The sequence below is a fragment of the Erythrolamprus reginae genome, chromosome 1 (genome assembly GCF_031021105.1).
Source record: "Erythrolamprus reginae isolate rEryReg1 chromosome 1, rEryReg1.hap1, whole genome shotgun sequence".
NCBI lineage: Eukaryota > Metazoa > Chordata > Lepidosauria > Squamata > Dipsadidae > Erythrolamprus > Erythrolamprus reginae.
This window is the reverse complement of record NC_091950.1, coordinates 423416772-423431771: the sequence shown is the minus strand read 5'-3', so window position 1 is coordinate 423431771 and position 15000 is coordinate 423416772. Positions and strand designations below refer to the sequence as shown.

At 44.4% G+C, this 15000-nt stretch overlaps 2 protein-coding genes across 3 annotated transcripts in view; both read right to left on the bottom strand.

The window, feature by feature from the left end:
- SLC6A4 (solute carrier family 6 member 4) overlaps positions 1–3034 on the bottom strand; it is a 67556-nt gene extending 64522 nt beyond the window's left edge. The window contains exon 1 of one of the 2 annotated variants that reach the window (XM_070735463.1): positions 2747–3034. The gene's annotated coding sequence lies outside the window, so the exon portion shown is untranslated. The remainder of the gene's footprint in view (positions 1–2746) is intronic. The other variant, XM_070735461.1, reaches the window with a different exon arrangement.
- An 11165-nt stretch (positions 3035–14199) lies between these two features.
- Positions 14200–15000, bottom strand: part of BLMH (bleomycin hydrolase) — a 42906-nt gene continuing 42105 nt past the window's right edge. The window contains exon 12 of the mRNA XM_070735437.1: positions 14200–15000. This exon is cut by the window's right edge and continues 825 nt beyond it. The gene's annotated coding sequence lies outside the window, so the exon portion shown is untranslated.

Here is a 15000-nt window from a genome sequence, read left to right as displayed (position 1 = left end):
ATTGGAAGATTGCTATCCTGATCTCCCTGGTCCTTCTTTTCATTAAACCAGCCATGCCCAGGTCCTGTAACTGTTCTTCATATGTTTTAGCCTCCATTTATCCCCTAATCCTCTTTGTTGCTCTTCTCTGCACTCTTTCTAGAGTCTCAACATTGTTTTTACACTGTGGTGACCAAAACTGAATGTAGTATTTTATGTAGCCCTGATGAAAGGATGGTTGTGTTACAACCCACAGAATATAGACTCCTAAAGTTGGAAGGGACCTTAGAGGTCTTCTAGTCCAAGCATGAGAGCCTATAATGATTTCAGACTGATGGCTGTCCAGTTTTTTTTCTTAAAAAGCTGCATGATGAAGCTCACGCAACCTCTGGTAGCAAATTCTTCCCCTGGTTAATTGTTCTCACCCACAGGAATTTCTCTCCTTAATTCTAGGTTGGTTTTTCACCTTGACGAATTTCCCATTCTCTTTTCATTTTTGCCCTGTTCTTTTTTGCAAACCCCCGCTCCCTTCTCACACTGAGAGCGTTCCCTAGTTGGGTCACGAAACGTCTCGCAAGAAAACCACCAAACCCAGAATGTGCCACTTATCAACCCTGAACTTTCAAATATTCCCATCTGTTCGGTTCCTCCTCTCCTCGTATTTTCATACATAGAAACATAGAAACATAGAAGATTGACGGCAGAAAAAGACCTCCTGGTTCATCTAGTCTGCCCTTATACTATTTCCTGTATTTTATCTTAGGATGGATATGTGTTTATCCCAGGCATGTTTAAATTTAGTTACTGTGGATTTACCAACCAAGTCTGCTGGAAGTTTGTGCCAAGCATCTACTGCTCTTTCAGTAAAATAATATTTTCTCATATTACTTCTAATCTTCCCCCCAACTAACTTCAGATTGTGTCCCCTTGTTCTTATGTTCACTTTCCTATTAAAAACACTTCCCTCCTGAACCTTATTTAACCCTTTAACATATTTAAATGTTTCGATCATGTCCCCCCCTTTCCCTTCTGTCCACCAGACTCTACAGAGTGAGTTTCTGCCGTCAGACTTCTATGTTTCTATGTTTCTATGTTCCAGATGCAACAGAATACAGACTTACACTGATAGGAAATTTCTCCTTCTTAATTCTAGGTTAAGCTTCCCACCCATTGCTTCTGGTCCTGCCTTCAGGCGCTTTGGATAAGAGGTTGACCGCCTCTTCTTTGGGGCAGCCCCATAAATATTGAAAGATGCTATCACGCCCCCGCTAAGCCTCCTATTCCATAGGTTAGACCCACCTAGTTCTCTCCACTATTCGATTTAACTACGATTTAAGGTCCCACTCAAAACTACTTATCCGCTTCCTTAAAACCCAGATTTTGATCTGCTTTGGCAGAGAGAGAGAGAGCGCTAAATAAATTGTTGCACCCTGTTGTCAAACATTGTGCAAACCACACTCAGGGTTCCTTCCAGTTCCTCATCCTCCAGAAACCGAGAAGAAGAGAGGGAGTGTGGACAGAGGGAGAAAATAAATGAAGGAGAAAAAAAAAACCTTGGAAAGAAAGTTCAAAGCTCAATCCTTTTGCAAAGGCGCTTTGATTTATTTTTAGATTTAGATTCAGATACTACCTAGATCCGGCCATGTGTGAATGCAAGAGTATGTATGTTTATCAGGGTTTTTAAATGAATGGTGTGGTTTTTTTAATGCTGCTTTACAAAATTATTTTTACTTGCTTGGAAACCACTCAGAGTCCTTTGGGAATTGGGCAGCATATAAGTCAAAATAATAAATAAATAAAGTATATAAATAAATAAATTATATAATTTATCTACTCAAGTACGTATTGGTAGTATGCAAAGAAGTAACACTGTTTATATACATGATATTGATACTAATAAACAAATAATATTGGTAGTAAGCAAAGAAGTAACACTGTTTATGTACATGCTATTGATACTAATAAATAAATTATTATTATTATTTGTATATTAGTATCAATATCATTTATTTTATTTATTTATTTATTTATTTAATAATAATAATAAAAATAATTTATTAGATTTGTATGCCACCCCTACACAATACACATTGAAGAGAATAGACATGTAGTAATATATATAAAGAAAAGGATAGAAGAAAAGATATAAAAATAGAGGAGAAGATATATGAAAGGAAGAAAAGATATAGGAGATAAAGGAGAGACAATTGGACAGGGGATGAAAGGCATGCTAGTGCACTTATGTACGCCCCTTACTGACCTCTTAGGAACCTGGAGTGGTCAATCGTGGATAGTTTAAGGGAAAAATGTTGGGGATTAGGGGTTGACCCTACTGAGTCCGGTAGTGAGTTCCACGCTTCGACAACTCGATTGCTAAAGTCATATTTTTTACAGTCAAGTTTGGAGCGGTTAATATTAAGTTTGAATCTGTTGCGTGCTCTTGTGTTGTTGCAGTTGAAGCTGAGGTAGTCATTGACAGGCAGGGTTAGGGTTAGAGTAAACAGTGTTCTTTCTTTGCATACTACCAATAGGTACTTGAGTGAATAAATAAATAAGTCTAGCGCACACACACACCCGAATTAAAGCAACCTCGAAGTGCACCGCACTCTCTACACACCCCTTGCCTTGAAGACAGAAAGCAAAACCTCAGCGTGCATTGGGAGGAGAGAGAGAGAAAAAAGATTTGCCCGAGTTGTGCACCCAATAGATTTTTTTAAAGAGAGAGAAAGAGCAAATTAAAAATTAAAATTGACATTCCAAAATTTACCTGTTGGAGCAAGAGCTTCTTGGCCAAGTCTTGCTTGAATCGGGTCTCACCCAAATCTGGACATTTTTGCGCGCCAGCAGAAAAAAGGAACGATTCTTGCAGCCAGCTTTTCACATGGTCCAGGGTTCAAAAAGCTCCCCAAAACTTTGGGCGCCTCTCTTTATTTCTGGCGTTTCCCCCCTTCTTCCTTTCTCTCTTTCTTTCTTTCCCAGCAAGTCTTCCGCTCAAGTTTTCGCTTCCCCCGAGGGATCGCAGTGCGCCTCTCCGCCTGGAGGGGAATCCATGGAAAGAGAAAACCCAGCCAGAGATCTCCAAAGCGCCCGGGAGGGATCAGCTGCCGAGGGTGGGTTGGGCTGGGGCTGGGCTTGATGGGGAGGGGGCGGTCGGGAGGCAAAGCGGGAGGACGGGGGTGGGAAGGTGCCGGCGGAGATGCTAGTCCTCGTGGAGGAAGGGGGCTGGAGGAGGCTGGGGAGAAGCCGAGAAGTTGGGGGGGGGGGGTCTTCTGCGTCCCAGCCTCTTTTCCTACGATGAGGGCGCGCAGCCTCCCCCCCTCACTCGCTGTAAGGCAGATAAACGTGGGAAAGGGGCGAGAGGGGAAACATGAGTTTTTTTAAAAAAATAAAAATACCCGGGAGCAATTCCACCTCATCTCATGAAATGCGCCCCAAGTGAGAAAATAAATTTAAACTATATTTTCTTTTATGTCCACTGAGAGCATCTGCACCAAAGACAAATTCCTTGTGTGTCCAATCACACTTGGTCAATAAAGAATTATTCTATTCTATTCTATTCTGTTCTGCTTGTTCTATTTATTCTACTTATTCTACTTATTCTATTCGTCTGTTCTAATTCTAACTTATCCTATCCTGTCCTGTCCTGTCCTATCCTATCCTATTCTATTCTAAAGCAAAGTCTCCGAACATGTTGAAGTGGGCAAAGTGAGGCAGGATTTAACAACAACAAATACAACAACTTCTTGAATGCTCCAACACTGGCAGTTTTTAAGATGTTGGATAATCTTTGTCTGAAGTAGTGTAGGGTTTCCTGCCTAAGCAGGGGGTTGGACTAGAAGACCTCCAAGGTCCCTTCCAACTCTGTATTTATTTATTTATTTATTTATTGATTGATTGATTGATTGATTGAATTTATATGCCGCCCCTCTCCGTGGACTCGGGGTGGCTTACAGCATAGCATTACTCTCGTGAATATTATTTTTTATATTATTGTTATCATTGATATCATACAAAATGATAGTTCTGGACATAAGAACATAAGAACCTAAGAAGAGCCATGCTGAATGGGGCCAAAGCCCATCGAGTCCAGCATTCTGTGTCCCACAATGGCCCCCCAATTGCCCATGGGGATCTTGAGCAGAAGGAGAAGGCAAGACCCTCCCTTTCCCCTGACCCCCAACAAATGGGACCCAAGGGAACCCTGCCTGCCTCAGCCAACATAGAGGCAGCACTTGGACATCCGTTTCAATAACCACCATAGATACACTTGGCATCCATGACTTACAGGTCACAATGGAGCCCAACACTGCTAAGCGAGACAGCGGTTAGACATATACAGATTAACCAGAGTTGGAAGAGACCTTGGAGGTCAGCTAGTCCAACCCAACTCCCACCCAAGCCTTCTGCCGCACGAATCCCAGTGACCAGTCAGGTCCCACAGAGTTGGCCTTCTCCGGGTACCGTCGACTAAACAATATCGTTTGGCGGGACCCAGGAGAAGAGCCTTCTCTGTGGTGGCCCCGACCCTCTGGAACCGGCTCCCCCCTGAGATTAGAACTGTCCCCACCCTCCTTGCCTTACGTAAACTCCTTAAAACCCACGTCTGCCGCCAGGCATGGGGGAACTGAGACATCTCCCCCGGGCCTATACAGTTTATACATGGTGTGTTTGTGTGTATGTTTGCTTTTAATAATGGGGGTTTTAATGTTTTTTAAATTATTAGATTTGTTTTTACATTGTCTTTGTTATTGTTGTGAGCCGCCCCGAGTCTACAGAGAGGGGCGGCATGCAAACCAAACAAACAAATAAACAAACAAACAAATAAATAAATAAATAAATAAATAAATAAATAAATAAAAATTAATAATAATAATGAGACCTTGCCCCATTTTTTGGACCGATGGCAGTCCAGTTTCTCCTTGAAATCCTCCAGCCATGACGTTCCTGCCACTTTAATTCATTGAGAATAGAGCTGGAAGGGACCTTGGAGGTCATCTAGTCCAACCCACTGCCAAAGCAGGTGACCCTACACCAGTAATGGCGAACCTGTGGCACAGGTGCTGCAGGTAGTACGTGGAGCCATATCTGCTGGCATGCAAACTGTTGCCCTAAATCAACTCCAATGTGCATGTGTGTGCCAGCCAGCTGATTCTTGGCTTGCACGGAGGTTCTGGGAGGGTGTTTTTGGCTTCCAGAGAGCCTCTGGGCGGATGGTAGAGGGTGTTTTTACCCCCTCCTGGCTCCAGAGAAGCCTTTGGAGCCTGGGAAGGGAGAAAAAAATGAGCCTCTTGGGGCTACCAGAAGTTGGGAAACAGGCCATTTCTGGCCTCCAGAGGGCCTCTGGGTGGCAGGGGAAACCGTTTTCGCCCTCCCCAGGGATTGAATTATGGGTGTGGGCACTCTTGCATGCCTGATAGTGTGCATGTTCTGCCGGCGCGTTTCAACCACCCGTAATTACAGGGTAATTAGTCCAGGAAGACACACACCACACGATAAAAGGAAAACCCAAAAGTTTTTATAAGCAGAAAAAGCTCCCTTTTTAAATGTCAAAGGGATTTTCTGGTACACACAAGGCACAGGTTAAATGCAGTCCAATTGCTCACCCAATAATTGGGAAATTGAGTCCAATTCTAAAGTCCAGAGAGTCCACACACACAATCCTGAACAGCACAAAAACCACGATCTTGACGAAAGAATGAATCAGATAAACTGCCATGAGGCTAAAACACCAGGCTGCACTTTTATCTGTAACACTAATTACAGCAGCCCCACCCAACCACAGGTGGCCTCATTTTCTCTTGTAATAATCCTTCAGTTGTTGTCTCCTATGCATCACTCTACGCATGCGTGGATGTGTCATTAATTCTTGTTCAGAATCCAGGGATGATAAGGATGATTGATCTCCTCCTGGGCTGTCTGCCAAACTCCCCTCGTCCCTGTCACTCACGTTTCCTTGGTCAGAGGAGGCTTCATCGGCAGATTCCATCGGGAGCAAAACAGGCCTGTGGCATGTGGATGTTTCCCCCACATCCACCTGCACATTCCTTGGGGCAGGAGCTGGGCCAGAGCCAACCACAACAGTGCGTGCATGCTTTTTCGGCACCCGAGGAAAAAAAGGTTCGCCATCACTGCCCTACACCATTTTTTGACCGATGGCAGTCCAGCCTCTTCTTCAAAGCTTCCAGCGATGAAGCTCCCACAACTTCTAAAGTTAGGTGAGTTTCCCCCACAATTCAATGAACTTCCTTGTCACCGTTATGAAACGAATCACCGCAGTCACTAGGTTGGTCCCACGGTTCTTAAGTGAATTGGCCTCCCCTGCTGATATGGCTTGACCAAAGGTCGTAAAAGGGGATTTCACTTATTAAATTTAAATAAACTTATTAAGTGCATATGCCACCCAACTGCTTATGGACTTTTGGGGGGTGGCAATCACGTGATCATGTACGTTATCTTCCCACCATCATAACTATGAGTCAGTTGCCAAACAGTTGCTGAATTTTGATCGCCTGATCGTTGGGGATGGGCTTAGGCCAACACTTTCTTCCAGCGTTGTCGTAACTTTGAACGGTCACTAAATGAACCGTTGTAAATCGAGGACTACCTGTATATTTTTTTAATATTGTACCAGGTTGTATTATAAAAGGTAGCCCACAGCATAAGAATATAACTAAGTCTCAAATTTCTGTTGCTAAGTGAGACGGTCGTTAAGTGAGTTTTGCCCCATTTTACAACCTTTCTTGTCACTGTTGTTTAAGTGGAGCACCACAGTCATTAAATTAATCACGTGGTCATTAAATGAAACCAAATTTCCCCATTGACTTTGCTTGTGAGGGTGTACGAAGGCATGATCCCAGGACACACAACCGTCATAAATACGAATCAATGGCCCTAAGTCACTTTTGTCAAGGCGGTCGTAACTCTGAATGGTCGTTAAATGAAGTCAAGCATTACCAATACAGTGCTACCTCTACTTATGAACTTAATTCGTTCCGTGACCAGGTTAAGTAGAAAAGTTTCTAAGAGGAGGAGGACAGTCGCTGCCGAAAGAAGAAGGTGGGGTGAGGGGAATCCAAAATATCCAAAACTTTAAGGCTTAAAAAGAAAAAAAGAGGGACTCTGAGGTAGCGAGGCTATATATTTATTTATTGGATTTGTATGCCCCCCTCTCCGTAGACTCGGGGCGGCTAACAACAATGATAAAAACAGCATGTAACAATCCAATTAATAAAACAACTAAAAACCCCTATTATAAAACCAAACATACACACAAACATACCATGCTTAACTTGTAATGTCCTAGGGGAAGGAATATGGCCTAGGGGGAAGTGTTGGTTATGACCTTCAAAGCCCTTCGTGGCACTGGACCAGAATATCTCCGAGATCGCCTTCTGCCGCACGAATCCCAGCGACCGATTAGGTCCCACAGAGTGGGCCTTCTCCGGGTCCCGTCAACTAAACAATGTCGGTTGGCGGGCCCCAGGGGAAGAGCCTTCTCTGTGGCGGCCCCGACCCTCTGGAATCAACTCCCTCCGGAGATTAGAACTGCCCCTACTCTCCTTGCCTTTCGTAAACTCCTTAAGACCCACCTCTGTCATCAGGCATGGGGGAACTGAAACATCTCCCCCGGGCAGATACAATTTATGAATGGTATGTTTGTATGTATGTGTGTTTAGAATATGGGGTCTTTTAAATATTTTTAAACAGTAATTTAGATTTGTTGTAGATTGTTTTTTCACTTGTTGTGAGCCGCCCCGAGTCTGCGGAGAGGGGCGGCATACAAATCTAAATAATAAAATTAAATTAAAAAAATATATCTCAACTCCCCCATGCCTAGCGGTATAAATGAGTCTTGAGTAGTTTACGAAAGACAGGGAGGGTGGGGGCAGTTCTAATCTCTGGGGGGAGTTGGTTCCAGAGGGCCGGGGCCGCCACAGAGAAGGCTCTTCCCCTGGGGCCCGCCAAACGACATTGTTTAGTCAACGGGACCCGGAGAAGGCCAACTCTGTGGGACCTTATCGGTCGCTGGGATTCTTGCGGTAGCAGGCGGTTCCGGAGGTAGTCTGGTCCAATGCCATGCAGGGCTTTAAAAGTCATGACCAACACTTTGAATTGTGACCAGAAACTGATTGGCAACCAATGCAAGCCACGGAGTGTTGAGGAAACATGGGCGAATCTTGGAAGCCCCACGATGGCTCTCGCAGCTGCGTTCTGCACAATCTGAAGTTTCCGAACACTTTTCAGAGGTCGCCCCATGTAGAGAGCATTGCAGTAACTGAACCTCGAGGTGATGAGGGCATGAGCGACTGTGAGCAGCGACTCCCTGTCCAAATAGGGCCGCAACTGGTGCACCAGGCGAACCTGGGCAAACGCCCCCCTCGCCACAGCTGAAAGATGGTGTTCCAATGTCAGCTGTGGATCGAGGAGGACGCCCAAGTTGCGAACCCTCTCTGAGGGGGGTCAGTAGTTCCCCCCCCCCAGGGTAATGGACGGACAGATGGAATTGTCCTTGGGAGGCAAGACCCACAGCCACTCCGTCTTGTCTGGGTTGAGTTTCAGTCTATATATACACCCGGCACGAGGCTGCCTCCCATACACTGCGCCAGAGAGAGAAACCCAGGCGGGTGAGAGGGGGGAACCTCCCGCTCCTTTGACCGAAAAGCGGCAGCTGCTGCTGCTGCTACCTGCTTCCTCTTCCTTCCCATGCTGAAGGGCTGCCCTTTCTTCTCGCTCGCTTTGTAGCTGGCGCCTTTCCTTCACTGTGGTGACTCCTCAGTTTGATCTGGCCAGGGCGAAGCGCCCCCTTTTGCCTTTCCACGTCCAGATGCTCCAGGAGGCAACCTCGTGCCGGGTGTGTGGGAGACAGCACGAGGGAGTCACCACAGCGAAGTGGTTTATTCCCTGTCCAAGCACCCAGAGAAAGGAAAACGCTCCGTTCGCTCTGGGCTGCCAAAGCCTCATTAAGCACCACCGAAAGGTCCTCTGGCAGCCCAGAAAAGCCCCAGATGGCCGGGATTAAAGGGGGAATGGCAGGAAACTTTCCGCTCGCAAATTTCCTGGGAACTTTTTCTGGGCTCGGGTTCTTAAGTAGAAAATGGTTCTTGAGAAGAGGCAAAAAAATCTTGAACACCCGGTTCTTATCTAGAAAAGTTTGTAAGAGGAGCGTTCTTATTATTTATTATTATTATTATTATTTATTGGATTTGTATGCCACCCCTCTCCGCAGAGGTACCACTGTACCTAATTAAGACCATTAGCTATACTTTTCTCATCATTCCTATCACCCATTTCCTCCCATGTTGACTGTATGACTGTAACTTGTTGCTTATATCCTAAGATTTTTATTAATATTGCTTCTTCATTGCTTATTTGACCCTTATGACAATCATTAAGTGTCATACCACATGATTCTTGACAAATGTATATTTTATTTTATGTACGCTGAGAGCATATGCACCAAGACAAATTCCTTGTGTGTCCAATCACACTTGGCCAATAAAAATTCTATTCTATTCTATTCTATTTATGCATATGATGTAAAAGAAATACTATTAGAATTGTAATGAAGGCACGTCACAAAACTGCCCAAATCTTTTTTCTTTTTTTAGTGTTTTGTTTCTTACTATTTATGTCTGTGTTTATAAATAAAAACCTTTTATTTTTAATTTTTTTTTAAAAGGAGAAGGGTGGCATTAAAAAAAATCAAATCAATCAATAAATAAATAAGTCCAGAGGGGCATCATACAAATCCAATCAATCAATCAATCAATCAATCAATCAATCAATAATAAATAAATTAACTAACTAACTAACTAACTAACTAACTAACTAACTAACTAACTAACTAACTAACTAACTAACTAACTTTATCCGGCGGTCATAAAAGGGGATCCTTTGATTCTGGGGACATTGCAACCATCCCAGATATGGTGACCGCGGGGGGGGGGGGGGATACTGAGACGGTCGTTAAGTGTGAAAATCGGTCACAAACTCCTTCAAATGGTCACTAAACGAACGGTTGAAAGTCAAGGGCTCCCCGTAAGTGGGGGAAGGTGCGTTGGCTATTTGCTGCCTTGTGAAAATAATGCAAAATAATTTTTAAATATTCCCAAAAGTAAATAATAATAATGCAAATAATAATAGGGGGGAGATTCTAAGACCCCTCCCCATCCTTTCACCCACCCGCCACCCTTTCACAGCCCCTCCCTAAAGAAGCCACTGCTGCCCTCTGGAGGCCACTGTTGATACTGTGTACAAAATAATCCCCGACTTTTCACAATTGAACCCAATGTTTCTGTTGCTGAGTGAGATATTGGCTAAGTGAACTTTGCTCTGTTTTACGACCCACCTGGCCGCGGTTGTTATGTGAATCCCTTCAGTCGCTATGTGAGTCACATGGTTGAGCGAATCTGGCAGAAGAAGCAGGGGGTTGGATGAAATAGAAACATAGAAACACAGAAGATTGAGAGCAGAAAAAGACCTCCTGGTCCATCTAGTCTGCCCTTATACTATTTCCTGTATTTCATCTTACAATGGATATATGTTTATCCCAGGCATGTTTAAATTCAGTTATTGTGCATTGATCAACCACATCTGCTGGAAGTTTGTTCCAAGCATCTCCCACTCTTTCAGTCAAATAATATTTTCTCACATTGCTTTTGATCTTTCCCCCAACTAACCTGATTGTGCCCCCTTGTCCTTGTGTTCACTTTCCTATTGAAAACACTTCCCTCCTGAACCTTATAAGCTACTTATTTAACCCTTTAACATATTTAAATATTTCGATCATGTCCCCCCCTTTTCCTTCTGTCCTCCAGGCTATACAGATTGAGTTCATGAAGTCTTTCCTGATACGTTTTATGCTTAAGACCTTCCACCATTCTTGTAGCCCGTCTTTGGACCCGTTCAATTTTATCCATTTCTTTTTGTAGGTGAGGTCTCCAGAACTGGACACAGTATTATTCCAAATGGGGTCTCACCAGCGCTCTGTACAGTGGGATCACAATCTCCCTCTTCCTGCTTGTTATACCTCTAGCTATGGGCTGGACTAGGTGACCTCCAAGGTCCCTTCCAACTGATATTCTATTGGATGGATGGATGGATGGATGGATGGATGGATGGATGGATGGATGGATGGGAGGGAGGGAGGGAAGGGCAACGGATGGAAACTAATCGAGCAGAGAAGCAACCTGGAATTAAGGAGAAACGTCCTAACAAATGAGAACAATTAACCAGTGGAACAACCTGCCACCAGAAGTTGTGAGTGCTGCAACACTGAAAGAGATTGGACCACCATTTGTTTGAAATGATATACGGTCTCCTTCTTTAGCATGGGGTTGGATTAGAAGACTTCAATGGCCCCCTCCAACTTCCAATTATTCTTTAATTCTGCAATATGCATATATATTGTTTCTATTTGGGGGTGAGCAGACTCCTGCTTTTGATTCTGGGGCAAAGAAAAAATAAAACCCCCTGTGAGGTTTGCAGATCAAAGCCGATGTCGTCTGCAAAACCATCAGGGAATTTAAAAAATATATATGCCGAGGCTGCAAAACTTATTTAATCATATTCTGCCTCCTATGCAGGCCCCAGGCCCTCCTGTGAACCCTGCAAGGTAGGTGGGGCTGAGACTTGAGCGAGCGCTTCGCTCGAATTGCCTAGTGGAGCCTGGAGGGTAGACTGGAACTCGGGTCTCCCTGCTGCTCATTCAGAACTTGCCTTGTTCTCGCCCCAGGCACAGAAGCCGGTTGGATGACTTATCGAGTACGTATTGGTGGCATAAAAATAGTGGTACCTCGTGATACGAACCCCTCGTAATACGAACCCGGGGTTCGGAAATTTTTTGCCTCTTCTTATGAACTTTTTTCGGCTTACGAACCCACCGCAGATTGCAAAATGGCGCTCTGCTGGGCATTGCCGCCCGTCTGCCACCTTTTAAAACAGCCGAGGGGCTTCTCAGCGTTCTCCCGAACCCGAACTTTTCGGATTTGGGTTCGGGAGGCCGCCGAGAAGCGCCGTCGCCCGGCTGTCACCTTCTGAAACAGCCAGGGGGCTTCTTGGCGTTCTCCCGAACGCTGAACCCGGAAGTTTGAGTTCAGGTTCGGGTTCCGGAGGATGCCGAGAAGCGCCCGGCTGTTTCAGAAGGTTACAGCTGGGTGGCGCTGCCCAGCGGAGCGCCGTTTTTGCAATCGGCGGCGGCGTTTTCGGCCGATCTGGAGGCTGGAAAGGAGGTGGCCTCCAGGAAGGACGTCTTCATGACGTCAAAGCTCCGCCCATGGAATTCCCTATTGGGATTCCCCACCTCCTTTCCAGCCTCCAGATCGGCCGAAAACGACGACGCCGATTGCAAAAAGTTCGGGTTCGGGAGAACGCTGAGAAGCCCCCGGCTGTTTTAAGGGGTGACAGCTGGGTGGCGGCGCCCAACGGAGCGGCATTTTGCGATTTTTTTCCCTTTTGCACGCATTAATCGCTTTTACATTGTTTCCTATGGGAAACAATGTTTCATCTTACGAACATTTCGCCTTACGAACCTACTTCCGGAACCAATTAAGTTCGTAAGACGAGGTATTACTGTATATAACAATGTTTACATACATGATACTAGTAAGAGAGAAACCTTAGGACAGGGGACGGAAGGCACACTTGTGCACTTATGCACACCCCTTACTGACCTCTTAGGAATCAGGAGAGGTCAACAGTGGAGAGTCTAAGGGTAAAGTTTTGGGGATCAGGTGATGATACTGCAGAGTCTGGAAGTGAGTTCCATGCATCAACTACTCGGTTACTAAAGTCGTATTTCCCACAGTCGAGTTTGCATCTGCTGTGTGTTCGTGCGTTGTTGTGGTTGGAACTGAAGTAGTCATTAACAGGAAGGACGTCGTAGCAGATGGTTTTATAGAAACATAGAAGTCTGACGGCAGAAAAAGACCTCATGGTCCATCTAGTCTGCCCTTATACTATTTTCTGTATTTTATTTTAGGATGGATATATGTTTATCCCAGGCATGTTTAAATTCAGTGACTGTGGATTTATCTACCACGTCTGCTGGAAGTTTGTTCCAAGGATCTACTACTCTTTCAGTAAAATAATATTTTCTCATGTTGTTTTTGATCTTTCCCCCAACTAACTTCAGATTGTGTCCCCTTGTTCTTGTGTTCACTTTCTTATTAAAAACACTTCCCTCCTGGACCTTATTGAACCCTTTAACATATTTAAATGTTTCAATCATGTCCCCCCTTTTCCTTCTGTCCTCCAGACTATACAGATTGAGTTCATTAAGTCTTTCCTGATACGTTTTATGCTTAAGACCTTCCACCATTCTTGTAGCCCGTCTTTGGACCCGTTCAATTTTGTCAATATCTTTTTGTAGGTGAGGTCTCCAGAACTGAACACAGCATTATTCCAAATGGGGTCTCACCAGCGCCATACAGCGGGATCACAATCTCCCTCTTCCTGCTTGTTATATCTCTAGCTATGCAGCCAAGCATCCTACTTGCTTTCCCTACTGCCTGACTGCACTGTCCACCCATTTTGAGTGTCAGAAATCACTACCCCTAAATCCTTCTCTTCTGAAGTTTTTGCTAACACAGAACTGCCAATACAATTATGGGCTATGCTTAGGTCGTGTTTAAGGCGACATAGTTCTAAACTTTCTAAACCTAGGATTGTAAGTCTAGTCGCGTAAAGTATTCTGTTGCGAGTGGAGAGCTCTTCTTAGTAAAGTATCTGTGGACAGTTACTAGAGTGTTTATGTCCGAAATACGGTGTGGGTTCCAGACAGATGAGCTGTATTTGAGGATTGGTCTGGCAAAAGTTTTGTATACTCTGGTTAGTGAGATTACCTACGTAGGATTAGGTTGCCAAGCATCTGAATTTTGACCACATGATCATGGAGATACTACAATGGTCATAAAGTGTGAAAAATGGGCGTATGTCACGGGACTATAAACGAACGGTCACAAATCAAGGACCAACTTTGATGTGTCCCTAAATTGGTGCAAAACCTTTTTATGGACATTAGAACCAGCAAAAAGGGGGTTGTTTTTAATTCCTTCTTCATTCACCGTGTGCTCTCTCTCTCTCCTCTCAATTTGGATGCTGGAATCTTTCAGAATCTCAGCAAAATCTTAATCCGATCCAATCCCATTATTGGCCCATTTCCATCTTTCATTTTTGCAAGGCGACGAGTCTGTAAGTTCAAGCCACGAGACCGACACGTGATTCAGGCAAGTGTTTTAATTAAAATACTTCATAGCACCATTAGAGTTGTTGAGGGCATACGAAATGCAGTTTATTGGTTTATTATTATTATTATTATTTTCAATGCTTCCCTTTTCCCTGGAGGCGAGGGTCTTCGCCAGCCTGTTTGTTAACAATTGTTTGCTCTGAGTCCCCGGGAGGGGAAAGGGAGATCTCACCAAAAGGTGATCCCACCAAGTGCATTCTTGTTGAGCAAAATAAAAGGAACCCCCCCCCCCCTGATTTCTCCAACCTGGTGTCCAGTTAATCGTCCAGAGTGCTGGATCTATTTTCCTTTATTCCTTCTTTTGCTTTGAATAAAATCCAATGAAGGAAATTGACCAGCCAGGTGGCCACTAGGTTGTAGAAAATCAAGTCTTAGGGGGAAAAAAAGATGGAACAGGTAGAAATTACAGGACTACAGACCCACATCGCCCCCACAATCTTATCCTCTTGACAAGGCAGCAGGGCCTGGACCCCTGGACGGCAGGAAGATACCCTTCCTCAAAACGGTGCATCTCCAATTCGATGAGGCAAAACGCTCTATTTTCGGTTTAGAAAGAAGTCTTAGTAACAATTTCCACATATATATATTTCTGTATTCGTCTCGTTCCAAAGAAAACCCCTTCCCCGTTTTTAAACTGAGTGCATTAGGATGAGTTTTAAAAAGCCTTTTAAAAAAAGAAAGAAAGGAAGGAAGGAAGGAAGGAAGGAGGAAGGGAAAGTGGAAAATAATAACAAAAAGAGAGAAAGAAAGAAAGAAAAAGAAAGAAATAGAGAAGG